The sequence below is a fragment of the Lithobates pipiens genome, unplaced genomic scaffold (assembly GCF_037356315.1).
Source record: "Lithobates pipiens isolate NorthernLeopardFrog02 unplaced genomic scaffold, aLitPip1_a1.2 Scaffold_13, whole genome shotgun sequence".
Taxonomy (NCBI): Eukaryota; Metazoa; Chordata; class Amphibia; order Anura; family Ranidae; genus Lithobates; species Lithobates pipiens.
In genome coordinates, this window is record NW_027507718.1 from 498152070 (window position 1) to 498179403 (window position 27334).

Sequence of the window (27334 nt, forward strand, 5' to 3'; positions counted from 1 at the left end):
CCTGCCTGTTATGTTTGCTGTTTGCTTGTGTTACCGACCTCAGCTTTGATTTCTGGCTATGTCTCTGCTTCCTGATTTGGTACCCCCACTGCCAGCAAGTTACAGAATTTTGCCTATTCCTGACCTTGAACCTAATCTTGACCTGCACCTGTCTGCCTGGCTGCCGCTGAACAAGGATTATTAATAGACTCCATATCTCCACTGGAGGGACTCCTGTGTCTCCAAGCTTCAGCTCATTACTACAGCTTTCTGTCACTTGAGTCCTTCCACTGCCCTAGCATTCCCTTTCTCCACTATCAGAGGTGATTGGATGGGAATTGCACAAGAGGCCACCCTCGTCATGTCAGGCTCCACAGTCAAGTATGTGATAGGTATTGTTAAAGTTATAGAATCCAAAATACACTTTGATAAATATTTACAACTCCGGTTCTCTCCTCCAATATCAGTATCTGAACTGAAATTCTCACAGATACACCAACATTTCATAGAAAGCCTTCCTATAAGAGTGGAGGCTAGAGGGAGGGGAGACACTAAATTATTTCCCAAGGCTTTCTAGTGGGATGTTCAATATGTTTATATAGATGTATATACAAAGGCTGTAATGAAAATAATTCAAAAGTAGGCATAACTTTTTGGTTAACTTACATAGATTGTTCAAATTTCATACGCTGCAGAGTAACTCTTCCTCTATAGCAGGGGTCGGGAACCTTTTTGGCTGAGAGATCCATGAATGCCACATATTTTAAAATGTAATTCCCTGAGAACCATACAATATGTTTAAAACGAAAAAGTAAATGTGTACATTTTATGTAGACCAACACCTTTAAAGTACAATAAGTCTCTGATTTTTTTTTTTAACAATTAGGTGTTCTTTATTAAGGGATAAATCACAGAACAAAGAAATACGGCAAAGTTGCCGAACATGACATTACATCTGAATTCTTTTTAATAACGTTGTTATGCTGTTAACGTTAATAATTTTTTTATTAAAGATTTTTTTGGCGAGCCAGCTGCAACCATCAAAAGAACCACATCTGGCTCGCGAGCCATAGGTTCCTGACCCCTGCTCTATAGTAACTTGTATTCTCCTTTTACATTGCAGGTCATTTAAGGACTCCAAGCAGAAGTGGCGTGCTGTCGTTGTGTTCTTGACGAAGGAGGGGTGCAGACTATCCGATGTATACAGAAGGCCACAGAATGTTTACAAAGATGACAACATTACCAAGAGGCACCCCTCTTTTGTCAAGAACTCAATGATGACATGTTGCGTCTGCCTGGAATCCATTATTTACCTGCAATAAAAAAAGAAGAAGAGTTACTATAGAGGAAGAATTACTCTACCAACATGTAAAATTTGAACAATCTATGTAAGTTAATAAAAAAGTTATGCCCATCCCCGGAGATTGCTCTCTTTCAGAAATCTGGTAAGGGTCTCTCTAAACACACCATACTCTTAATTACATGCATGATCCTGGCCTCTAGGATAGCCATTGCGTGTTGTAGCCAGTCAGTAGTAATGTCAAACAAATGTTAAACTGGATCACGATTAACGATAAGATGACCTACACCCTCCATAACAACCAAGCTAAATTAGATAAAACGTGGCAATCCTGGATACAGTACTTGTAAATTGATGCATGAGGTCTGGGATGGAGCGGCCCTGACTGCCCTCAACCCCCCCCCCCCCCCCTTTACTCTTTTCTTCTCTTTTTTCTTTCAGGGTTACTTTCTGTATTGACCAGATTTTGAGAACCCTAGTTATATGTTTAATGACCACTTGAAGAGGCCTAAATATATTACACAGTGCCTCTCTTTTATGATGGTTCACTTATAGTCTCACCTAGACAAAAAACCCAGCCTGTTTGTGAATTCTCTATATCATTTGTATTTATACATAGTCTCTTTGAAATTGCTAATGCCCCTATATTATGTAGGGATATCAATTGTCATTGGTCCTATCAATGTGTAATTTGACTGTTTCATATCATTGGTACATTTTCTCTCTTTATGTGCCTTATTAATCTCTTCAGCTCTGGAAGGTTCTACCCCCTTCATGACCAAGCCATTTTTTGCTATTCGGCACTGCGCTATTTTAACATGCGATTGCGCAGTCATACAAGGTTGTACTTTACGTATTTATATCATCTTTTTTCTCACAAACAGAGCTTTCTTTTGATGGTATTTGATCACCACTGGGTTTTTTCATTTGTTTGTGCAATAAAAACGGAAAGGTATAGTCTGGCACTTTGGAGAGGTGTTCTCTTCAAGGATGAATCTCGGTTTTCACTGTACAGGGCAGATGCCAGACAGTGTGTATGGCATTGTGTGGGTGAGCGGTTTGCTGATGTCAATGTTGTGGATGGAGTGGCCCATGGTGGTGGTGGGGTTATGGTATGGGCAGGTGTATGCTATGGACAATGAACACATGTGCATTTTATTGATGGCATTTTGAATGCACAGAGATACCGTAACGAGATCCTGAGGCTCATTGTTGTGCCATTCATCCATGACCATCACCTCATGTTGCAGTATGATAATGTATGGCCCCATTTTGCAAGGATCTGTACACAATTCCTGGAAGCTGAAAACATCCCAGTTCTTGGATGGCCAGCATACTCACCAGACATGTCACCCATTGAGCATGTCTGGGATGCTCTGGATTGGCGTATACAGCAGCGTGTTCCAGTTCCTGCCAATATCCAGCAACTTCACACAGCCATTGAAGAGGAATGGACCAACATTCAACAGGCCACAATCAACAACCTGATCAAATCTATGCAAAGGAAATGCGAAGGAGATGTGCTGGACTGCGTGAGGCAAATGGTGGTCACACCAGATACTGACTGGTTTTCTGACCCACCGGACTCCCCCCAATACAGTAAAACTGCGCATTTTAAAGTGACCCTTTATTCTGGTCAGCCTAAGGCACACCTGTGCAATAATCATGCTGTCTAATCAGCATCTTGATATGCCACACCTGTAAGAGGGATGGAATCTCTGTAAAGGAGAAGTGCTCACTAACACAGATTTAGACATATTTGTGAACAATATTTGAGAGAAATTTTTGTGTACTTAGAAAAAGTCGCAGATCTTTGAGTTCAGCTCATGATAAATAGGGGCAAACACAAAAGTGTTGTGTTTATAATTTTGCTCAGTGTATGAGATATACTGCATACTGAATTATGTTTTTTTTTTGTTTTTGTTTTTTTAATACTAGTGTAGCGCTAGAATTTTTGCCTCCTAATGCTATGTAATGCTAAACAATGGACAATTCTATAAATTGGTAGTTGGCTCCCTCTAGTGGTATAAACGTAAAATTGACTTTGTTTATTTCTCATTTCAAGAGCATAGGGAAAGCCTAACAGGAAGAGACTTAATTTTTTTTTTTTTTCTTGAGAAAGGACTCACCTACCCAGAGTGCCCACTCACTTACTAATGAACACTGAGTGACTGAACTGCATGCTGGGTAGGTAATAAAAGGCCAGTGCAGCCTTTTTCTGTCTCTTTCTGCTGGGATGCGTGACCTGCCTACAGGGATCTGCGTGTGGGTGGTAGGAAGATCCGCGGCCTACCTCGTGCGGAGCAGAGCGGCAACTAAAGATAGAGCCTCATCACTGTGTGCTGGAGAAGCAGTGTGATCTGACTGGAAGATCCAGAGTATCTGACGGAGCCAGACGGAGGTCTTGTGGAGCGGTGCAACATTGCAGAGCTGACTGGCAGCAGGACGGAGACCATCTGAGCGGAGGCATCCATCCATCCAGGCCTGGTGTGGTGAGAAGGCTGTTGCCCAGAAGTTAAATCCTGCACTTCACACAATTAGACTAACTTTACAGCATTGCTGGGACCTGTAGTCCCACGGAACAGTTCAGTTCAATAGAGTTACACTTACATAGGCCTCAAGCCTGATTTCATTATCAAGAACTGCCACTGGAAGTACATTCCCAGGGAAGGAGTTCACAAATACTTTGCCCAATTGAAGTTACTGCTTTATATTATTCTACACTGCTTTACTGATCGGAAATCCTGTGGAATTATAAGTATTGCAGTATAAATGGCTAGCTGAAGACAAGACGATAAGAGACTATATTCTTTACTGTAAGGCCTTACAGTGTTGCTATTACCTACTAGAGACTGTAGGGTTAATATTGAGTAATTATCATTCTGTTCAAATATTGTCTAGCATATTACAGATCTTATAATGTCTGCACAGTGTGCTGGAAGTGGGTAGGTGCCCAGTGCTGAGGTTGTTGCCTGAGCATTAGTCCCACTTGGAGACATGCCTGCATGAGCGATACAGGTAGCTCTCATGTGATAGCCATTTACAACTATTTGCTTCTGTATTGTATACCAATCAAGGTTCTTGTGTTTGGTTTAATACAATCTGTTGTGAGGCTTATTCATTCTTCAAACAGGTGTAGCAGTGTGTACCCAGGTGACAACACAGGTAAAGTGCATATAAGCTGTGATTATTCAATTGTCTTTTATCATTGGGTTTCACACTAACACTGTTACACAGCTGTGTCAAGCGGGTTGAGTCAAATCCTTGGGCAGACATCTGACATTAACTGGCACTTTGTGGGAACGGGCTAACTGCAACTGACATCTCCAATTATATAGTGATCAATGCTAATAGTATACTCTGACACTGTACTAATGACACTGGCTGGGAAGGGTTTAACATCTGGGGCAATCAACACTTTAAATGTGTGCCTAACTTTTTGTAAAGTGTGTACTGTGTGACACTTGTAATAAGGGATTATATAATTATTATTCCCTGCTTCGCAGGGAAACAAAATACAGCATATTGCCGTTGTCAGAAGAGAGCTACAGTATGTGTTGTTTACATACAAAAAGCACTCTCCTGTCACTCGCTCTGACGATTGGCTGGGAATCAGTGATTGGCATGTGCTGGACCCAGTGACAGCTCAGCCGGGTGGACGGGTGCACATGTGACCCTTACCTGTGTAGCGCTGGCTCCTGAAGAGCATGCGCTATGTGTTTTTCAAATTTAAGTTTACACCTGAACTGCAGTTTGGTTTGGGTACAATTGTCTAAATTTGGACCTCAGCATCAGTCTGACTGGACTATGAGATGTTCAGCCTGACCACAGGGGGCACTGTCTCTTCTGGCAGGCATGGAACTATGGTCTGGTTGGGTGTTTAAGTTACTCTCTCTCGGAGCCCGTCCAGTGGCAGTGACGCTCTTGCTGTGCTTTCTGGGAGAAGGTATTTAAGATGCGGATGTCACGTGGTTCAGGGTTCCGGTCCAGAAGGATGTACTGACTTCATGGTCCTGGTCGTCCTGACCAGCCCCTAGGAAGGCTATTGCCTGGGGTGCAGATCCACCTGATCTTGTTGTCTCAGGGCTGGCTAGCCCGAGGCAAGGAAACTAAAGGAGGATTCTGAGGTGTTTGGGTGCCGTCTCCGGTTTGGGAGAGATCCAGTACGTTACGCTATCCAGGGGAGGACTCTTCAGAAGAAGGCCACGTACGAGTTGGTTTCTTAGCAAGAACCTAAAGGAGCTGAAGTACCCAATCTGGTCTCGTGGATATCGCCAAGCTGGTTGAAAGATCCAGATATCACACGAGTGTTCTACAAGTTTCGTTTTCCTACGTGTTCTACAACAACGTCTGTGGCAGAGACTTATCCTTGTATGTTCTACAACAACGTCTGTGGCAGAGACTTGTTCCTGAGTAAGCACCTTGTTGGCTGCTAGGCCTTGTGAGAGAGGGACTGTCCAACTTGAGTGAACATCCAGTTGCAAATGGCTATTCTCTGCATGCAGTCAAAGTAAGCAAGTTCTTCAATATTGACTTTGACACGAAGAGTACCTGAATTTCCTTTCCAACCCTCTGATCCCATTTTAAGAGACTGTTCATTGTCTACATTTTTGCAAATAAAATCCATTTAAGTGGATCTGTCGTCAGTCTCTCAAGTTACTGGGCCATCTACCACGGGACACCCCTAGACGTGAAGTGAGGAAAAAGAAGGTAACAGTAAGACCAATCTAACCAGCAGCTCCTTCGGAGGTTAGTGCTACACCTGCAAATGCAAAATCATTTATATACGTGATTCTGCTCAGCCGGCCCGCACTGTAGCAGTGAAACTAAATTGTGTGGTCAGTAAGTGGATATCAGTATGTTAATTGTTTATATACCTGTTAAAGGTTTTTACTTTTTTGTACTATGACAAGAAAAACAATAAACAGGTTGAAATTAAACAAGTTATGCCCACTTTTGCATTATTTTTGGTGTAGCCCTTATACATTTGGCTAAATAGTAGGGATGAGCTGCCCCCCGACTCAGTTCGCATCAGAACATCCGAACATGCAAAAAAGTTTGTTCGAACACGCGAACGCCGTTAAAGTCTATGGGACACGGACATGAAAAATCTAAAGTGCTCGTTTTAAAGTCTTATATGCAAGTTTTTGCCCTAAAAAGTGTTTGGGGACCCGGGTCCTGCCCCAGGGGACATGTATCAATGCAAAAAAAAGTTTTAAAAACTGCAGTTTTTTCGGGAGCACTGATTTTAGTAATGCTTAAAGTGAAACAATAAAAATTAAATATTCCTTTAAATATCGTGCCTGGGGGATGTCTATAGTATGTCTATAAAGTGGCACAGTTTTCCTGTGTTTAGAAATGTTTAGAACAATACCACAGCAAAATTACATTTCTAAAGGAAAAAAAGTCATGTAAAACTGGTTGCTGCTGTAATGTATTGTCGGGTCCCCGGAATATAGATGAAAATCATTGAGAAAAACGGCATGGGTCCGCCTCCCCCAGCCCATTACAAGGCTGTTTGGGTCTTGTATGGACATAAAGGGGAACACCACATGGGGGGCCCAGGCACTATATACTTTGAACAAAAGTATGTATACGGCCTGCCCTATATACTCTGCAAAAATGTGGGCCTTAGGTGCTGGTGGTGCCAGAACACTGTAATCCCTCACAGTTACTGTTGTTGGGCGCAGGAACAGGCCCTGCTGTTAAATATTATTTCAAAAATTGTAATTACATGTCTGTGTTAAACAGGGGCAGAAAAATCTGGCCATGGGTGGTGGTGCCACAACACTGTAAGCCCTCACAGTTACTCTTGGTGGGTGCAGGAACGGGCCCTGCAGTGAAATATTAGATCAAGAATTGTAATTACATGGCCCTGTTAAACAGGGGCAGAAAAATTGGGCCTTGGGTCGTGGTGGTGGTGCCACAACACTAACCCCTCACAGATATTCTTGTTGGAAGCAGGAACGGGCCTTGCTGTTAAATATTATATAAAAAATTGTAATTACATGCCCCTGTTAAACAGGGGCAGAAACATTGGGCCTTTGGTGGTGGTGGTGATGGTACAATAACACTGTAAGCCCTCACAATTACTCTTGTTGGGCGCAGCAACGGGCCCTGCTGTTAAATATTATATCAAAAATTTTAATTACATGCCCCTGTTAAACAGGGGCAGAAAAATTGGGCCTTAGGTGGTGGTGGTGGTGCAACAACACTGCAACCCCTCACAGATAATCTTGTTGGGGGCAGGAATGGGCCCTGCTGTTAAATATTATATCAAAAATTGTAATTACATGCCAGTGTTAAACAGGGGCAGAAAAATTGGGCCTTTGGTGGTGGTGGTGGTACCACAACACTGTAACCCCTCACAGATACTCTTGTTGGGTGCAGGGACGGGCCCTGCTGTGATATATTAGATCAAAAATTGTAATTACAATACAATGCAGCCATAGTGCAGTTGCTACTACTTTTCTGGTGGTGTACACAGTACACAATACAGTGCAGCCGTAGTGCAGTTGCTACTACTTTTCTGGTGGTGTAAACAGTACACAATACAGTGTAGTGTGGTGTTGCAAAACAAAATATACATCATGTCCAGAACGCTAGCAAGGAGAGGCAGGCGCTCACAGGACAATAAAAGAGGGAAAGCAGGCTCTGTGTCTACAGTCAACAGTGCTGATCGTGGACATTGTGCATCCTCTGCAGGTTGCCGTGGGGCACGCTTGTCCTATTTCTCAGCTGCTGGCAGTGTTATTGAGCCAGAACATGCAGAAAAGTTGGTGGAGTGGATAACAAAGCCATCCTCATCCTCCTCATCCTCTGTCACTCAGGCTCAGAATAGTTTGCCTTCCTATGCAGCTGCCAAAGTGGCCTATTCCACCGGCTCCTTGTACACAGTCACTCCTTGCGTAGCCCCACCATCATGCACGGAGGAGTTCCCTGAACTATTCGACTACAGTGTTGGGTTCATGCTGCTGGAAGATGCGCAGCGATTTGAAGGCTACTATGTTGGTTCCCAGGTTGAGGAAGGGATTAATGTGAGCCTAGAGAGAGGGGGTGCCCAAGAAGGACAAGAAACAGGCAGTCATGTTCCCCCAGCTGCAGCATAGTGCAAAGTTTTCTCTAGTGCCGAGGATGGAGGGGATGATGGGGTCACTGACTCTACTTGGGTGCCTGATAGAATAGAGAAGAAGGAGGCATTACTCCAATCACATCACAGAGCTCAGCAGGTGCAGGGCGCTGCTGACTCCCCGCAGATTTTGAAAAGTTCCTTGGTGTGGGCCTTTTTTGACACATGTGCAGCAGATCGCACCATTGCTGTTTGCAACCTATGTCTGAAGCGGATCATGCATGGCCAGAACAGCAGCCGCTTGGGCACCACGTGCTTGACCAGACATATGATGACCTCCCATGCAGTCTGTTTCCCGTATACTATATTTGAGATTTAATATCTCTCAGATATGATTTGGGTTAAATGAGAGTTCTTTGACCATGAGCGAAAGCTTTAACACAATAACAATATTTATTGGTGAGTAGTGGAAAGTCTATCTAATACACAACCATCTATATATAGTCTACACACCAAGGAAGAAAATGTTACGTTAAAATTAGAGAATTACATGAAAGAATACAGAGTATATTCCTTAAAACATTAATCTACTAACATATATAAGGTTCCATTCTGATGGCTGCTATCCCTCCCTAACCTTTCCCTCCCATCTAGTCTGTGTATGTCATTACAGGCTAATGCCTCATTGGTTGGCATAGCGTGGCTCTAATTGGCGAGCTTCCCTATTCCTGGTTAAGGATTGGCTACATCTCCAATCCCTATACATTGCATAAGTCAGCCCCCTTTAATGCAAATCCTTGTCACTATTCTGAGCAAGAGTTTAACTTCATGTTTCCCGGGAAGTTAAGTAATGATTACGGGTTGGTCTCCCTTCATTGCATTTCCCAGCATGGGATCCTTTGAAGTGAGTATGTGTAAAATAATGAGGTTTGGATCCCATTATTTATAATGAAGGTATAGCAATAGGTGTCCCAAGTACTTGCAGCCAATCTGATAGCAGTACACCACCATCTGATTTTAGCAGGCAAATTTCCCTATCCTAGTTGCTAAACTGTAAAAAGAAATTCGGTCCCAGCCATCCACATGCTCAGCTTCTGAATGCTAGCTTGGCCAAATTGCTAGCACTACAACTGCTGCCTTTTCAGGTGGTAGACTCTGCCCCCTTTTTTGAATTTGTGGAATGTGCTGTAACTCAGTGGCAGGTTCCAAAATGCCATTTCTTTTCATGGAAGGCTATTCCGGCTCTCTACTGGCATGTGGAAGGCAATGCTTTGGCCTCGTTGGACAGGGCAGTCAGCAGTAAGGTGCATATTACCGCTGACTCATGGTCTAGCAGGCATGGACAGGGACGTTACCTTTCCTTCATGGTGCACTGGGTAACTCTACTGTCAGCTGGGAAGGATGCAGGATAGGGTTCAGTATTGTTAGGGCATTGTTCCGCCACCACTCCTCCAAAATGCTAGTGGTGATTTTGCCACAGCTCTCTCCTCCACCCCCTCCTCTTCTTCTTCCTCTATGGCCTCTTCTGCAGATTTTTCCTCTGAACTAGTGGTGCTCCGTAAGCATTAAAGGGGCTACGCAAGCACTCAGGCCAAAAGATGCCATGAGGTGCATGATTTACATAGTTACATAGTAGGTGAGGTGGAAAAAAGACACAAGTCCATCAAGTCCAACCTATGTGTGTGATTATATGTCAGTATTACATTGTATATCCCTATATGTTGCGGTCGTTCAGGTGCTTATATAAAAGTTTCTTGAAACTATTGATGCCCTCTGCTGAGACCACTGCCTGTGGAAGGGAATTCCGCATCCTTGCCGCTCTTACAGTAAAGAACCCTCTGTGTAGTTTAAGGTTAATCTACTGCTTAGGGGACAGGAGCCACACTGGGGCAGAGATTTCGTCAGCTCTGCAGGGGCTGGCTCAGAGGTGGTTGATGCCATGTCACGCCAGCTTGAGCCAGGAATGGTTGTATGCGACAATGGCACCAACCTTCTCTCCGCCCTCCGACAGGGACACTTGACCCGTGTTCCATGTTTGGCACACGTCCTGAATTTGCTGGTGCAGCATTTCTTGAGCAGATACCCAGGCTTACAAGATCTCCTGAGGCAGGCCAGAAGAGTCTGTGGTCATTTCCACCAGTCATACAATGCCAGTGCATGGCTGGCTGATATTCAATGGGAATACAACCTGCCCACTAACCACCTCATTTGTGACATTTCCACCAGGTGAAAATCAACGTTGGCAATGCTGCAGTGGCTGCATGTGCAGCACAGGGCTATCAATGAGTACCTGTGTGAGTATGGCACCAGGACAGGGTCGGGGGAGCTTGGCTTCTTTTCACCACGCCAGTGGCTACTGATCAAGGATGCATGCACTGTCCTGTCACCATTTGAGGATGCCACGAGGATGGTGAGCAGGGACAATGCATGCATCAGTGATACTGTCCCTCTTGTCTTCCTGTTGGAGGACACGCTTCATGGAATAATGGACAGGGCACTTGAGGCAGAACAGTGAGAGGAAGAGGAGGACTTCCTTACCTCTCAAGCCCCCCTTTATCCAGATATTATTCCTGCGGGCCCACCAAACACACAGGGAGAAGAGGAGGAGGATGATTGTGTCAGCATGGATGTGGAGGATAACACTCAGCAGCAGTCTTCAAGGGATGGTTTTCAATCCCCAGAAACGAAAGGAGTTTGATGGGGCTGGGAGGAGGTTGTTACATATCATGTGATCCTTAGTGACCCAGAGGACTCAGAATCGAATGCCTCAGCAAACTTTCACAGGCTTTGCAGAATCAGGGAGGCCATGCAGCTTAAGGACCCTATGATTTGTGGTATCAAAGAGAGGGATCATTACTGGCTGGCAACCCTTCTTGATCCACATTACAAGGGCCTTATATAGCCTTATATAGTGGGGGGCATGGACTGGGGTATCTCCCTGAGCCATGATTGGCCAAAGGCACCCTACTTCGTCCAATTATGGCTCTTTTATCAGAGGACGCTGCGATTGGCCAAAGCATGCAGGTCAGGTGCATGCTTTGGGCAATCATCAGACAGCAATGCACTGCGATCTCACAATGCATTATGGGGCATTCCACGGGCGCTTGAATTTCCTGCAAACGCCCCATAATGTTTGATATTCGGTGAACGGGCAAACACCTGATGTTTGAGTCAAACTCACGTTCGACACAAACATCAAGCTCATCCCTACTAAATAGTATAGCTCCGATAGTAAGATGTTCAAACATTTTGCTATATAGTTTAGGTGCGATAGTCAATCTCCCTATGATATATATATATATATATATATATATATATATATATATATATATATATATATATATATATATATATATATATATATATATAAAGTCCTTTCTTGCAGTCTTGCTCTGCATTGGTGACTCATGTTATTGAAGCAAGGCAATCAGTCTGACAACTAATATTTTCACACAAAGAGAGTCAGCAATGGCAGCCTCCATGTTTCTTTCATGACAACTTTCCTTTAATTAAACTGAGTTTCTTTTTTAATTAAAACCAGTATTGTCCCATTTACATTACACATTGCTGCTTGTCTCTCAAAAGCATTTAAAGACATTTCCTTGGTTGTTTTATCTTACATTTGTCTCCTTCTTAAATTACTTTTTCCATTGGCCTGACATTAAATAAGCCCATTCTCTTCATACTATTACATGCCATTTCCTTTTGAATGTAGCCTAACTTATTGAGTAAATTGATCAAAATTAATGTTTCTCTGATTAAGTCTAAACTCCTTCTTCGGCAGACATTTCCATCACACTCTTGCTCAAAATCCAATTAACTTATAGAGCTGATTAGCATTACTAGTCCCAGATATTAGAGCTGGCAGACTTCCTTAACCATTTCAATCTTTTAAATTTTCTTGTCTTTAATCCAAATATTATCATGCGATTTGACAAAGTGATTGAACGTTCTCCAGCGCTGGCTTCAAAATGACTTGTACAGCTTCTGTTAGTTGTTTTAAGTGGTAAAAGAGCAAACAAGACAGAAAAAAAAAAAGATAAGACGGCTCTGAAATTGAAAGATTCAGAGCTAAATTTGCAAATACAGAAACACGTAGGCGCTGCCAAACCTGGATCTGTTTAATGTCATGAGCGGAGGTGGAGTGTATTGATAACAGCTTTGATCTAGAGGCACAGAAAAAAAAATCACAATTCGATACACACCTGTAACATAGAAGTAAATGTGCTGTGAGGAAGGAGGCTGGGGTTCGCAGAATGGGGGACTTCTTCATCCAGTGGCAGATTTTAGTGCTTTTTTCCTGGTTTGATGGCAGCATATAATGTGGGAGTAAAATTAGCACTGGTGTAGTTTTCACTGTAAAAACCTGAGAAACAGTGACATTTTTAGTAAAAGTGCAGGGTCCAGGAGTACGTGATTGGGAGTGCAGGGGTCAGTAGCACAGTACTATATGTCACTTAAATTATGGGGATCAGTAGTATGTAACAAAAATATAGAGTTCGGGAGTATGTAATGCAGAGTGCAGGTGTCAGGAGTATGTAATGCAGAGTGCAGGATCAAAAGTATCACATAATGCAAGGTTCAGAAGTGTTTAATACAGAGAGCAGGGTTCAAGAGTAAGTATTACAGAATGCCCAAATAGATCTACAGCGATAAGTATTAGATGTCAATTTCTTAATTTTCTAATTCCATCTGATGGTTTAACCACTTGCTTACAGGGCACTTAAACCCCCTTTCTATCCAGACCAATTTTCAGCTTTCAGTGCTGATTCACTTTGAATGACAATTGTGCGGTTATACAACACTGTACCCAAATGAAATTTTTATTTTTTTTCCCCACAAATAGAGCTTTCTTTTGGTGGTATTTGATCATCTCGTCATTGATGTACGCTGATTAGGTGGCACTGATGGGCACTGATAGGTGCCAGTGATGGGCACTGATGGGTGGCAGTGATGGGCACTGATTGGTTACACTGATAGGCAGCACTTCTAGGTGGCACTGATTAGCACCACTGGTGAGCATTGATAGGTGGCACTTGTGGGCATTGATAGGTGGCATAAATGAGGCATACATTCTTCCTTTTTTTCTGCTGTCAGTGTGAGGAGAAAAAAAAACAATCACCAAGCTTTTGTTTTGATCATGTGATCATCACGACTTCTTCAAAAGTTTTGAAGAAGTCGTGATGACGAAATGTGTCAGGGTGTAACCTAGCAACGATCGAAAGTGATACGCACGTCCCTTGCGCTCCAGAGGTCTGAGTTGAGATAACCGGCAAAACCAGAAGAGGGATTGTGTGACGGTCTTTGCGCTGTGCAGTGCCTCTTAGAACTGACTTTGTATCTCCTCAGCATTAGGCTCATAAACAATCAGTGTATGACATCCAGTTGATTGGCCTAATTGAACCAAGGATTGTAGCAACTTTTGAAGAGAACAAGTTGTTTTTAATTCGAATTCCATATGTGGAGAAATCTTTTATGTCTATGTCTATGGATTCTGATGAGAAGGAGGCATAAAGGAGTAGAGCTCTGGTGGAATTACACAAGGCTCCTTTAATCTGGAATTGTGGCAGTATAAAGGAGTAGAGCTCTGGTGGAATTACTCAAGGCTCCTTTAATCTGGAATTGGGGTGAGTTTGAACCCCAGAGGGGTGTGTGACCCACGGGTGGAGTAATCTGGGGGAAGGGTTCACATTCGACAGACAACTAGAGATCACCATCTGTGTCTGGACTTTCCTTTTCCTCTTAAAAACACCATCTGATGTCGCTATTAAGGGACGATTATTTTGGTTGTTTTATCATTTAAAAATATTTTTTTAGTCTGGTCATTTTAATTTGACAGGAGTGCCGCTAATGATAAAAGCTATTGGATGATTTTTATATCAGTACTTTGCATTTGTCATAGAGGGAATAATTATTAAATACGGTTCGTTCTTAGGGTTTACAATAAACTGAGATAAGTTGGTTCTTTTACCGATAGACCCATTGGTAGACAATTTAACAAGTGTAGCATCTGAAATAGCAATGTTATACAACATTTAAATATCTATGGCATCCAGGTTACTTCACAAGTTATAACATATGTAGAAAGTGATTTTGATTCACTGATAAAGCACTTTAAACAAACAGGGAAAATATGGAGTAAGTTGCAGTTAACAATAGTTGGTAGGGTAAATCTGATAAAGATGGTTTGGATTCCACAATTACGTTATCTCCTGCATAATTGTCCAATATGACTACCTCGGAAATTTTTTCGACAGGAGTATACCCGTTTTAGGGATCTCATCTGGAGATATAAGCATCCCCAAATTAGATTGGATGTTTTGCAGTTGCCTAAGGGTGAAGGAGGTTTAGCAGTTCCTAACACAAAGTTGTATTACCTGGCATCAACAACTTTAGCAATTAAGCGGCTGGAATTGTATAGATTCCAAGGATGCTATACAAATTATATTACCTCAATTTCCGATGGAACCATTGGTTCAGTTAATAGTAGCTCATCATCTCTACAGTAAATGCTGTTTTCCTACATTTGATTGAATTCGTAAAGTATGGATTACTGTTCAAAAACTCACTTTCCATGAGGTATATAGGTAATATATGCCTATATGGAATAACCCAAGGCTACCTGAGGTTTTGAAACTTGAACATTTTGGAGCATGGAAAAGGGCCGGAACTATGTTACTTCACCAGCTTTTTTGACAATGGGAAATTACAACCATCGAATAAATTAGCAGAGAAATATAATTTGTCTAATAAACTATACTATCAATATTTACAACTACGGCATGCTCTGAAAGCCGGCCAGCGACTTCACCCTTAGTCCCACCGCAGGAACCTTCCAGTCAGTAAGTGTAGGAGATGAAGAACCCTAAGCCAATTAAAAAAAAAAGAAAACGGCATGCAAGACCCTTATCCGGGCAATGTATTCCTCAATGCAAGCACTAGGAGATGAAGTGAGAAGTGTCCACACTTGGCTGCTCCCATCAGTACATACACATACTGTACAATGAAAAAATTCCCCTTGGATTGGACTTTAGCGGCACTCAATAGTAAGTATAAATAATATAGAAGTAGAAAATTATTTATTAATAACACAAAGTATAAAAAAGTAACACAGAGTGTAAATTATAACAAGCAACTGATGATAATACAACTGTTTTAAAGTAGATGGTGTAGAAGGGATATCCTTTACCCAACATGTTTCAGAGTCTATTAGATCTCCTTCTTCAGGGGTAAAAAAAGGTATCAAACCTCTCTACAATGTAAATACAAACATCAGTAATAATCCATATATGTGTATACACATAGCATTCCAGTATATATATTTCCACATCTATAATTTATAGTTATATCAGTCATATGTTTGTAAACACTTCATGTAGATTAAAAGCAAATAACACTGCCCTGGGAAGTGACCACCTTCTCCATCCCACAAACAGGTATCAAGTGAATATCATTTATAGATATAGCAAAAGAAGAGTCCCCTATGCCTGGGAGGTGCAGACCCACTGAGGCCTAAAGATGGAATCCTGTAATCAAGACATAATAGTAAATAGTATGTATACTGACCTTAAATAAATATCTCTAAATATGCTTTTAAACTACATGGAGTGTCTACAAACATACGACTGATATAACTGTAAGTTAAAGATGTGGAAATATATGTACTGGAATGCTATGTGTATATACACATAGTGTGTATATACATATATGAATTGTTACTGATGTTTGTATCTACATTGTAGAGAGATTTGATACCTTCTTTAGCCCTGAAGAAGGAAATCGAATAGACCCTGAAACACGTCGGTGAAGGATATCACTTCTACACCATCTACTTTATACAGTCGTATTATCATCAGTTGCTTGTTGTAATGTACACTTCGAGTTACTTTTTTTATACGTTGTGTTATTAATAAATTATTTTCTACTTCTATATTATCTATACTTACTATTTAGTGCCGCTAAAGTCCAATACAAGGGGATTTTTTTCTTTGTCTCCATTTAGGATGTTGGCACCTGAATTAATCACTGATACCTTCCATATACACACAACGTACAGTATATAGTGTACACCGATAGACCCCACAACCTCAGAGGAATTCTGCAGCAGCTGTATCCTCCGATTTCCCCTTTCCCCAGCATTGTGTTACACTCAGGTTACTCACTTACCTTGCCAGTCACTCCTGGTGCTCCTGCTAACAAAAAACTGCTACTCACAAAGCCAGGAAGGGTACCCTTCAGGACTGGCAAAATACAAGGAGCCTCATTCACTTAAAAAAAAAAAAAAAAGATTTGCAGCTGCAAGGAAAGAAAACTTTTCAGCTTTAACCACTTCCCACCCGGCCACTGCATATAAACGGCCAGGTGGGAGCTCTCTACTCCTGACAGTACGTTCCTGAACGTCACGTCAAAGGAGCGGGATCGCGCGGGCGCGCTCCCGCGCAGCTGCGCGATCCCGGTGCGTGCGTGTCCCCCGCACACGCCGCATCTCGGATCGGCAGGAGAGCAATGTCATTTGCCCTCCTGATCCGCACGATGGCTGTGTCTAATCACAGCCATCGTAAGGTAAACAAAGGGGGATGGGCGGCAGATAACCGGTGATCGCGCCGCCACGTGCCCGCGCAGCGGCGCGATCCCGATCTGCCTGAGACCCCCGGAGACCGGAGAGAAAAATACAACAGGAGGGCCATGTGATTGGCCCTCCTGATCACATGACGACTGTGTCCAATCACAGTCGTCATGTAATGTAAATAGAGAGCAGTTGAAACTGCTCTCATCTCTTCCTCTCCTCACACAGAACCTGTCAGTGAGGAGAGGAAGAGAAATCTTTGCTTCAGCCGGGAAGATCAGTGAGTTTTCTAGCTGTTTGTCTGCTGTTTACCCACTGATCTCCCAGCTAGTGTCCCCCAAAACACAGTGTCCCCCAAAACACAGTGTCCCCAAAAACACAGTGTCCCCAAAAACACAGTGTCCCCAAAAACACCTGGCACATTGGCCCGCCATCTGACACATCAGCCACCCGCCATCACCAGGCGCACCTGCCCGCCATCACCAGGCGCATCTGACCCGCCATCACCAGGCGCATCTGACCCGCCATCACCAGGCGCATCTGACCCGCCATCACCAGGCGCATCTGACCCGCCATCACCAGGCGCATCTGCCCCGCCATCACCAGGCGCATCTGCCCCGCCATCACCAGGCGCATCTGCCCGCCATCACCAGGCGCATCTGACCCGCCATCACCAGGCGCATCTGACCCGCCATCACCAGGCGCATCTGCCCCGCCATCACCAGGCGCATCTGCCCCGCCATCACCAGGCGCATCTGCCCGCCATCACCAGGCGCATCTGCCCGCCATCACCAGGCGCATCTGCCCGGCCATCACCAGGCGCATCTGCCCGGCCATCACCAGGCGCATCTGCCCGCCATCACCAGGCGCATCTGACCCGCCATCACCAGGCGCATCTGCCCCGCCATCACCAGGCGCATCTGACGCCCGCCATCACCAGGCGCATCTGACGCCCGCCATCACCAGGCGCATCTGACGCCCGCCATCACCAGGCGCATCTGACGCCCGCCATCACCAGGCGCATCTGACGCCCGCCATCACCAGGCGCATCTGACGCCCGCCATCACCAGGCCCATCTGACGCCCGCCATCACCAGGCCCATCTGACGCCCGCCATCACCAGGCCCATCTGACGCCCGCCATCACCAGGCCCATCTGACGCCCGCCATCACCAGGCCCATCTGACGCCCGCCATCATCAGGCCCATCTGACGCCCGCCATCATCAGGCTCATCTGACGCCCGCCATCATCAGGCTCATCTGACGCCCGCCATCATCAGGCTCATCTGACGCCCGCCATCATCAGGCCCATCTGACGCCCGCCATCAGGCCCATCTGACGCCCGCCATCAGGCCCATCTGACGCCCGCCATCAGGCACATCTGACGCCCGCCATCTGACATCTTCCGCCCGTCATCTGACATCTGCCCGTCAACATGACTAAAAGGTCATACAGCGCAGAGGAGGCTTTCCAGATGCTCCAAAGTATGTCGGACGAGAGTAGCGGGGAACTCTCTCCGTCAGACTCGGATAGCGATTATGAGCCAGTGGAAAGCAGTGGCTCCGAGATGGAAACCGAGGAAGATAGAATCCTAACAAGGAGAAACGGGAGAAATGAGCAGGCGCAGACATCAAACAGCAGCGCACCACTCCAGGATGATATGCAGGCATCCACCAGCAGCGCAGCACTCCGGGATAGGCAGGCATCCACCAGCAGTTCTGCAACCTTCCTTGAAGATAGGCCAGATACTAGCAACGGAGCATCCCATCAACGAGGCAGTGCCCATACTAGCCTTCCAGATGTTCTGCTGTATCCAACATGGCTGCCTGATACGTCAGTAGAACCTGTTATTCCCCTTTTTACATCCCAGCCAGGCCCTCAGATACAGACGGAAAATGTAACCCCACTTTATTATTTTAATTTATTTTTTACCAATGATCTCCTAACTGACATTGTGGAGCAATGTAATCTATATGCCAGCCAACATATAGCCAACAATCCCAGTTCCTCCTATGCCCGTCCTTTTTTTTGGAAACCCCTCACCGTGGAAGAATTTAAAATTTTCCTTGGCCTAACCCTCAACATGGGGCTAACAAAAAAAAATGAAGTCCATTCCTACTGGTCTACCCAACCTATCCACCACATGCCGGTCTATTCATCAATTATGCCCAGAAACCGTTATGAGATGATCATGAGATTTTTACATTTCAATAACAATGCCCAATGCCTCCCTCGAAATCATCCCAGTTATGATAAATTATTCAAAATTCGGCCCCTAATCAATTTTTTTTCCGCCAGTTTCAAACAGATGTTTACCCCTGATAAAAATATTTGTGTGGATGAATCCCTATTACACTTCACTGGGCGACTTGGAATACAACAATACATGCCCAGTAAAAGAGCCAGACGTGGGGTAAAATTTTATAAGGCGTGTGACAGGGCCACGGGTTACACATATGACTTTATAATTTATGAGGGAAAAGACCGACAGCTAAACCCCCCTGGATGCCCTACCTACATGGGAACAAGTGGCAAAATTGTCTGGCAGCTGATCCAACCATTGCTTGGGAAAGGTTACCACCTATATGTAGACAATTTCTACACAAGTCTCCCACTTTTCCGCCATCTATACCTAAAGCAGACTGTGGCCTGTGGGACAGCACGGACCAACCGCAAAGGTTTCCCACAGATGTTGGTCACCAAGAAATTAAAACAGGGTGAAATGGCCAGTATGCGGACTGACGAGGTACTAGCGGTGAAGTGGAGAGATAAAAAAAGAGATGTCTACATCCTTTCCACAATACACAATGACACCTTGGTGGAACTGCAAAGAAGAAAAGGCCCCATCCAGAAGCCAAAATGTATCCACGAGTATAACTTATACATGGGGGGGGTGGATATGAATGACCAGATGATGCAGCCCTACTTGGCCACCAGGAGATCACTGTTTTGGTACAAGAAAGTCGCCGTTTATTTGATGCAATTGGCCATGTTCAATTCTTATATTATTTTTTCTAAGAGCACCCAAAGTTCCCTGACCTATCTAAAATTCCAAGAAGATGTCATCACAGCCCTTGTCTATCCCCATGGCCAACCCACTCAACTAATTCGCTCTGATGCAGTAGCCAGACTCCATGAAAGGCACTTTCCCGACATCCTCCCTCCTACCCAAACAGGTCGCAAACCCCAAAAAAGATGCCGTGTGTGTACAAGTAGAGGAATTCGCCATGACACCCGATACTACTGTCCAGACTGTCCCTCCCAGCCAGGCCTCTGCATTGGAACTTGCTATCGAAGCTATCATACTTCACTAAACTATTAGTAAAGTGAAGATGATTTCTTTCCAGTATCCACTTTCTGCCATTTCTGTGTATGACCCGGACTGTTAAATGACTATGCCTCTGCCAAACATATTTCTGCCTTCAACGTGAATTGACCTCGGCCTGTTAAATGACCATGCTTTTTGCCTGCCCCCTGAACTGATCATTTGCCCTGCCACTGTACAGCACAGGGGTCTCACATGTGAGGGGCTCCAGAAAAAGTTTTCCGAGTGGAGAAAACCTTTTTCTCCATGTTTTTCTTTTTCTCGGATTAGGGTCTGGAGACTCGGAGGCTTCGTAGAGATTTGGGTGGGAAGAAGCCTCTACCCCTGTCCTCGGGTCTTACCTGACCAAGGCCCAATGTACAAAGTGCCGCCTGCTGCCATCTGAACTGGCCCTGCCTTTGCCTGCCACCTAAACTGGCCATGCCTGTGCCTGCCACCTGAACTGGACATGCCTATGCCTGAACTGCCTGCTAAACCTTGGACTGTACTGAACCATGTTCATAATTTTCCATATCTGTCTGCTGCCTGGACAATTCCTGGACATTTCCTTTGGCTGTCTAGAAAATGCTTTGACTGCTCTGGAACTGTGTCCCTGTCTGCTAAAACCACAGGTGAGCCTTTTTTTTACCCTTTGCTCAGCAGAATGTATTTTGGTATGTAATTCTTGGTGTGTACATGCTATATGTTAGAAGCCTGAAGGTGGTACTTGTATGTTGGGCTTCTGTATGCGGCCAGGCTGTGGAAAAGTCTGACACATGGGGTATCGCCATACTCAGGACGAGTAGCAGAATGTATTTTGGGGTGTCATTTTGGCTATGTACATGTTATGTGTTAGAAAGATCTTCTAAATTGACAACTTTGTGAAAAAAAAATAGGTTTTTATTTTCTTTCCACATTTTCCAAAAACTTGTGGAAAGAAATTATATGTTCAAAAGACTCATTATGCCTCACAGAATATACATTGGGTTGTTTTCTTTCCAAAATGGGGTCACTTTGTGGGTAATTCCATTGTCCTGGTGCTCCAGGGCCTTCAAAAATGTAATAGGTACTCAGGAAATGAAATGTGTAATTTATGCCTTTAGAACGCCTGATGGTGCTATATGGATGTTGGGCCTCTGTATGTTGCTAGGCTGTGGAAAAGTCTGACACATGGGGTATCGCCATACTCAGGACGAGTAGCAGAATGTATTTTGGGGTGTCATTTTGGCTATGTACATGTTATGTGTTAGAAAGATCTTCTAAATTGACAACTTTGTGAAAAAAAAATAGGTTTTTATTTTCTTTCCACATTTTCCAAAAAATTGTGGAAAGAAATTACATGTTCAAAAGACTCATTATGCCTCATAGAATATACATTCGGTTGTTTTCTTTCCAAAATGGGGTCACTTTGTGGGTAATTCCATTGTCCTGGTGCTCCAGGGCCTTCAAAAATGTAATAGGTACTCAGGAAATGAAATGTGTAATTTATGCCTTTAGAACGCCTGATGGTGCTATATGGATGTTGGGCCTCTGTATGTTGCTAGGCTGTGGAAAAGTCTGACACATGGGGTATCGCCATACTCAGGACGAGTAGCAGAATGTATTTTGGGGTGTCATTTTGGCTATGTACATGTTATGTGTTAGAAAGATCTTCTAAATTGACAACTTTGTGAAAAAAAAATAGGTTTTTATTTTCTTTCCACATTTTCCAAAAAATTGTGGAAAGAAATTACATGTTCAAAAGACTCATTATGCCTCATAGAATATACATTAGGTTGTTTTCTTTCCAAAATGGGGTCACTTTGTGGGTAATTCCATTGTCCTGGTGCTCCAGGGCCTTCAAAAATGTAATAGGTACTCAGGAAATGAAATGTGTTTCATGTGTTGAAATGTGTTAATTTATGCCTTTAGAACGCCTGATGGTGCTACATGGATGTTGGGCCTCTGTATGTGGCCAGGCTGTGGAAAAGTCTGACACATGGGGTATCTCCATACTCAGGACGAATAGCAGAATGTATTTTGGGGTGTAATTGCAATTATGCCTGCACCATGTGTGAGAAATAACTTGTAAATATGATAATTTCATGAAAAAAAAATATATATATATATATATATTTCTTAATTTTCCAAAGCATTGTGGGGAAAAAATTGCAACTTCAAAAAATTCACTACGCCTCTTACCAATTACCGCAGACTGTCTTCTTTCCAAAAAGGGGTCATTTGGGGGGTTATTGTACTGTCCTGACATTTTAGGGCCTCAAGAACTGAGATAGGCCATCAGTGCATTAGGATTGATACATTTTCAATTATGCATAGCATGGCTTGTAGGCTCTATAACTTTCACACAAACCAATGATCATACACTTATCAGGATTTTTTTTACAAAAGACATGTAGTAGAATACATTTTGGCCTAAATTTTCGCCAAAATTAGATTTTTTTGGTTTCTTTTAAAAGAGAAAGTAGAAAATTTTGTTTTTTTTCAAAAAATTCGCTCTTTTTTCGCTTATATTACAAAAAATAATAAATGAAGTGGTGAATAAATACCACCAAAAGAAAGCTCTATTTGTGTGAACAAAATGATAAAAAATTCATTTGGTTACAGTGTAGCATGACTGAGTAATTGTCATTCAAAGTAAGAGAGCACTGAAAGCTGAAAATTGGTCTGGGAAGGAAGGGGGTTTAAGTGTCCTGTATTGAGGTGGTTAACAATGATTTTATAGGTGTTATTAAATAATGTTTTCCCTCAGCTCTCATCTTCATTCTAGTATATGGAATTTTGTTAAAGGGCCAATGTTTTACTTGCATAAAAAAATAAGGGTCATGCTGTGTACACACTACCGGACTTTCCGGCAGACTAGGTCTGACGGTCTTCCCAATGGACTTTCGGCGGAGTTCCGATGGACTTTCCGAACGAACGGACTTGGCCACACACAAGCACACCAAAGTCTGACGGAATCGAACGTGATGACGTACGATCGGACTAGAATAAGGAAGTTCATAGCCAGTAGCCAATAGCTGCCCTAGCGTCGGTTTTCGTCCGTCGGCCTAGCATACAGACGGATTTTAAGACCGGACTCGAGTCCGTCGGAAAGATTTGAAACCTGTTCTAAATCTAAAGTCCGTCTGATTTTTCGACAGCAAAGGTCCGATGAAGCCCACACACGGTCAAATTGTCCGATGGATTCGTTCCGTCGGACCTTTGCTGTCGAAAAGTTCGGCCATGTGTACACGGCATTAAGGGCATGCAAGACTCAGGATAGACATTGGATGGTTTGTTGAATGACCCACGAGCCCATTTAGACCTGGTCCATTAACTAATACAGGTTTTGTTGCAAAAATGACATTAATTGCATTAAGGCAGCCCATTCATTGTAAGCGCACTGAAATTCGGACTTGCACTACATTTTTCTAGTACAATGAAATCCAATATACAGTAGTGTGTTAAAGTACACGATAAGAAAATCAGAAGTTAAACTTCGTCTTACAAGCAATCTGTCGATTTTTAGATCGTTAATATGGTGCTTTCGACAGTCAATTCTGAATTTTTGTACGACAAAAACTGAATGTGCATGCAATAAAATTGTAATTATTCCTCGAACACAACGTACAATTTTCATTTAATTAGAAGAATTAAAAGACTACGCATACTCAGAAACAAAAGAATACATACAGCGAAAGAATACAATTCAACACAATTACATCACTTCTAAAGTTGAATTCTGTCGTAAGAGAATTTTTGTATGTTGAGTAACCCCTTAACTTTCGATATGAGACTAGCATGCAACAAAAAGCGGATGATAATTCCCCTAAAAATCTGATTGTGTGTACGAGGCTTTACTGGGCACTGTGGTGTGCTGCAATACAGGAGCTTTGAGAGTGCATATGTTAGTGCACTGGGGGGTGGGGGGTAATTGTATAAAAATCACACCATACCATGGTATATGCAGTGTCTTGCATTGCTGTGACGCATGTTAAAAAAGCATTGCAACATTTTTAAAAGATCCTAATGGATTGATCACACTAGTTGTGGTGGTGCGGTAAAAACCCATGGTTGAGCCACATTTTTATTTCAGGCACGTGGCTCAGAAATGTTGCACTTGCATCTTTCTCCATAAAAGTTTTGGACTGCAAGTCAAGATCCATGGTGTGCTGGAGAACATGTGTATTTATCTGAGCCCTAAGAGTTTTTTTTCAACTTTCAGAGACTCCAATAGAAAAATGTCTCTTTAGCAGTGCGTCTCTCATAGGCATGTGCACAAGGTGTGCTGGATGTGCCTGGGCACACCCTAATCACCCCATGCACATTAGCATTATCTCTCTGTGTGCTGGAAAGAAGATGGGAAAGATCTATTTCTTACCAGCTCTGCCATAAGAGAAGTGTTTACACACGTATTTCACTGTGCCAGCAGGGAGATCAATGTTCAGCGGTCATATATATGTAGACACGCCCACACCAATGACGGCCACTCATTATGGGCTCATGAGCTCCGCCCCCTTAATCCATGTGTCCAGCCCCTAATCTACATGCAGGGTGCTATATGCCTGGAATTCAATGGATTTTTTTTCTTTAGAAGCACATGATTAGAGCCCGAGACTCTAATTGGCTTCAAAAAAGGGTGGGCTTGGGGCACAGCCCACTCTGTTGATTTTCACTAATGTCTTTCTGCTTCTCCTATAACCAATCAGGAATCGGGTCCTGAGACCCCATTGACCGGGAGCCATAAGACCCCATTGACCGGGAACCCAAAGACCCCTTTGGCTGGGAGGAGAAGCGACAAGTAAGTGCAGAGCTGGCGGGGGCATGGAAGGGCAGAGGGTAAGTGAGCGAGCTGACGACCGTCGTGGGGGGGTGGTGGTGGGCTGGAAAAATGGGGGGGTTAGTGTGGGATGGCGGGCTGGAGCGACGGGGGATGTCTGTGGTCAGGTCTGTCTGATGCTTATCCTGACCGATGAAGCACCAGCCACCACTGGCACACATGTGTGTTTGAGCTTTAGTGTGCCCACCCTAATGCAATAGGCTGTTCACACCTATGGTGTCTCTCATCTCTCTCTTACAAACAGACTTGCAATGTACTCAATTCACATAACTCACTAATACAGAGGATAAAAATATGCATGTCCAAAAAAAGTGGCAGTTATTTAAAGCCGAGTGCAATGAGAATTGAAAGTAAAAGTAACATAATGCTCATGGGGATCATGGGGTTTCCATTGAGGAGCTACTGTGCACTGGAGTATCTAAGGTAAACAAGAATAAGAATTGGAAAACTAAAGTTATGGCCAATAGGCTGGCCTCCTTTATCGGACGCTACGTCCACAAGGACCAAGTTGGTTTTATCCCTGGCAGACAGGGACCTGATCAAATTCGGAGGGCGATCGATATTATCTCCATTCTGCAGTCTAATTGGGAAGGGGGACCCAAACAATCTGGCTTCCTCCTTTCCTTAGATATTCAGAAGGCTTTCGACTCGGTCTCCTGGCAGTACATCTTCCAGCTCTTTGACAGGTGGGGATTTGGGGCTCGCTTCCTTGGCTTATTACGGGCCTTATACTCCCAGCCGAGGGCCCAAATTCGAATTCAGGGATACCTTTCCACTCCAATTCCCATTACCAGGGGGACCAGACAAGGGTGCCCCCTATCTCCCCTCATATTTGTAATAGCCATTGAAACACTAGCGATCGCAGTCCGCCACAACATAGACATTGGAGGTGTCCAGTGCGGTAGTCAAACGCACAAATGCGGACTCTTCGCGGACGACATACTGTTATTCCTTACTTCCCCCCTCACAACCCTGCCCAACTTATCCCGAGTACTAGACGACTTTGCCAAGGTCTCAGGCTTGCGGGTTAATTACTCCAAGTCTGTGGCTTTGAATATTTCTCTCCCCACCCACCAAGTTCTCTCACTCAAACAATCCTTTCCGTTCCAATGGAGTGACACCGCCATCCAATACTTGGGTATCTCCCTTACACCTAAAATGGAGATGTTGTATGCCCACAATTACCCCAAATTATACAGACAGCTGGAAACTGATCTCTCCTCATGGTCTAAACACGAACTCTCCTGGCTTGGCCGGATTAACTCCATAAAAATGACCCTTCTTCCCAAAATCCTATACTATTTCCGAGCCCTTCCAATACCAGTCCGGAAGGACCACCTCTGCTCTTTGCAAAGCAAAATACTGAAATATATTTGGAGCAATAAGGGGTACCGTCTCTCGCAAAACACGCTCTTCCTGCACAGACGCAGGGGGGGGTTGGGCTTGCCTAACCTTCACAAATACTACCTTGCAGCTCGCCTAGCCCAACTCTCCACGATCTACTCCAAATACGAGAAACCGGATTGGCAGTCCATTGAACGCTGCTCCGTACCCTCTTTTACACTAGATTTTCTATTGTGGTGCCCGCCCAAAGCCAGGCCGCCCATCATGTCCCCATCCCTCTCTCACTCCTGCGCCCTATGGGACGGTCTTCGCAAAGAGCCTTCCCTAGTCTCCACTTTAAGACCCCTTGCTCACATGTTCTGTAATCATGACTTTCCCCCTGGCCTGGACATTGAGGCCTTCAGATGGTGGTTGGACAAGGGATTATACCGGATAGGTCACTTTTTCAATTCAAGGGGTCCGATTTCCCTGGCTTATTGTTTTGAACACTTAGAGCTACCAGACTCAGAGAGGTTCCGCTTCCAACAAATATCTCACTTTTTAAACTCGCTTTGGAAGAACAAACCCCTTCCTCCTCCCTTTACTGAATATGAAGCCTGGTGTGGTAAGATCGAGGAGCAGAGGGGTGGTATTTCAGTAATCTATGCGGCTCTCACTACCCCAACGGGCAAATCCTCTTATATGACGGCATGGGAATCTGATCTCCAGACCTCTGGCAGTCTTGAAACCTGGCAGCTGGCCCTAGCCAGATCCTTTCGTGGGATCCAAAACACCTCACTAATGGAGGCTAGCATCAAATTGATAACCAGGTGGTACCTCACTCCAGCCAGGCTAGCCAAAATATACCCCACGGCTAACCCCTCATGTTTTAGGGGGTGCCAACTTCGTGGCTCCATGATCCACATCTGGTGGGAATGCCCTAGGCTTCGATCGTTCTGGACTAAAATCTTTAACT